A 2785-nucleotide genomic window follows, 5' to 3' on the forward strand; every position below is an offset into this window, starting at 1 on the left:
AATGACATTCAGTGAATGTATAGTAGAATACAAGATTCCAGTCGAACGCTTGCTCTACGATCAAGGGGGCCGTGATGACGGACAATTGTTTTTTTAAAAGATGGGACATGACAGGAGCCTGAGAGGATAAAAAGAAAGGAGCGTTGCGATCGGAAAAACAACTGAATATCACATAGCGTGGTAGGCCTGTTGCTATGGTAACAACGGTTGAGTTGCCAAACTTACCATACCCACACGGCGAGCGCTTAATAGCTGTGTTGGCGACATTTATTGTGCACACAGTATTAGCATTGGTACGTTTCATCTTTGATTCTCTGTCGATTTTTGTATTGTCTTCTTACCTTTGCGTCAATTGTCAATAAATGTTTTAACAACGTCAATTGATACTTTCCAACAGCTGGCAGCGTGGTAGTCCATATTGGCAACATAGCACTGTAGTTCCAAGTTCGGCCGCTTAACTGTCATGTCCCATCTTTCAAAAAAACAAGTATAATCTAAAATATACTACGAAACCCAGATCGACTAAAAAAATGAAGTTAATTTTATTGAAATATAAATTGCAGAGGATTTACTAAATCCAGATGGCAGGATCAATAAGTCTGCGACGAAATCGTTTCATTGTTTCACATTGTTCCTTTTTTTTTTTTTTTTTTATGACACGACAGTAAGTGACAAAATAAATAAAAATTTTAAGTTAACATTGAAGATCGATGCAAAATATTATGACACACAACTGGAAAAAACGATACGTTTCTACTTGCAGCATTAACGGATGGAGAACTTTTGTCACATTTCTGTTGGCCACAGACTGGCTTTCCATAGTGCTTTAATTTTTTACTCCAACCTGAGAGGATAAAAATAAAAAAAGAAAGGAGAGAGCAATCCAAGGGGAAATGCTTGCAAGCGATGGGACGGATGTGACGTCTAACTACACCTTTTGTCCCATAATTCTCCGCGAAATACCGCCAAGTATTTAATTTTGCTACAGGCTGTTATGTCACATTATGAAATTTAAATGTCTAACTCACATTTTAATAATGGTTAGTTGTTGCGTTTGTGGTGTAACAGCTAAACCAAAATCTTCAGGAAATCCGTGACCTTTCATATCTAAGCATTATATTGTTATATTTATGTATAATGAATGGAATTGATATAATAGTATGTAGGCCTAACCATTATGGCTTACGTTCATTACAGATTTCCGAAAGATTTAAGTCGTAAAAATGAATGGCTAAAATTTATAAATAAGCCAAATTGGCAGCCAACGGCAAGAAGCGTTATTTGTTCGCAACATTTCCTGGAAGAATGTTTTGACAGGTCCTCCTCCTGCTCTAGTGTTAGACTGAAATCAAATGCAGTTCCAACTTTGCATGTGAAAGACTTAAATTTGTAAGCATATCATCCACCTATATATATATATAATTTAACAATGATGAAGTACAGTGCATTTAATTATAGTCTATAAGATTTCATATACAAATTAGCCTAGTTTTTTTCTCTTCCCTTTGAGGTTCGGCATAATAATCCAGAGACTCTAAAAGAAGTTCCTTATATAATTTCAACATCAGAACTGCCATCAAACTCTGACACACCAAGAAAGTTGGGCGGAAAGGATGTTAAAAACGACACTGGATAGTAATCACCTCCCAGTCTGTTATGATTCTACACAGAATTCCAGCACTTTTTTCTGCAGAAGAAAAGCACTGGCTATAGCCTATGGAACAAATACACACTTTTCTAATTTTTCTGTAAATTTAGACATGATAAATTATAGCTATATAACTTAGTATTGTGTTAGGCCGTATAATGGTCCATATATATACAAGATAGGCCTACTACATAACCTATATAAAAATGTGGCCTACACTTTTCTGAACATTTATTAATAAAATAATTGATCATTATAGATGTAATTTAGCATTATAATTGGACTGTATATATTCTTTGTACTGTATATAAAAATGTAAAATATTTTATAGCCTATATTTAAAAAAATAATGTAATTTACCAGTATTAGGCCGTGTGGCAACTACACGATAAATATAATAGCCTACACTCTTTGAAAATACTGCAGTCTATAATGATATTTTATTGTCGAACAGCCTTACGTTATTATATTTGACATGGTTGACCTTCACCTAGTACTATAAAAAATGTACTTTTCTGTATAGTAACTTACGGTATTTTATAAAGCGAGGTATTTAAAAAATTAGACTCAACAGCACAATATGTCCACCTATGCTCTATCTAACATATGAAACTTCAAAAATTATATTTTGTCTTACGTAAATGACTTAGAATGGATGTGGAGAGAACAGGAGTAAATTAGTAGATTATTATATCAATGTACATTTCACTGTAGCTTTATTAAACGTATTATGGTTGTTACATGGACTAATACTTCATTTCTACTTTCTTTTATTGCTGTTCACTATATTCACCAACAGAAAAGGATATTAGCTTTTATAAAAATAACACCCGCTTAATTTTACTAGACTTTCAAAATATTCACAACACAAAACAGAATTCGTAATCGTAATGCTAGTAATGCTACGAACATAACAGCTGTTTAACACAACGGAAAAAGATGTGAACTATGGGTAATTTGGCGGCCATACTAGTACACCTTTTTGGTTCCACCGTTTGAAGCTTATAGCCTGGGGTTGACTCCAACAAATCAGCCATCACACCAGGGGCGAATCTGGTTAGGCTACTTGCAGAGAAAAATATTTCCGCCCAGTATTGCACAATATGTGTGTCAGAGTCATCAACAATGCTCGCAAAC

The sequence above is a fragment of the Periplaneta americana genome, chromosome 17, assembly GCF_040183065.1.
Source record: "Periplaneta americana isolate PAMFEO1 chromosome 17, P.americana_PAMFEO1_priV1, whole genome shotgun sequence".
NCBI lineage: Eukaryota > Metazoa > Arthropoda > Insecta > Blattodea > Blattidae > Periplaneta > Periplaneta americana.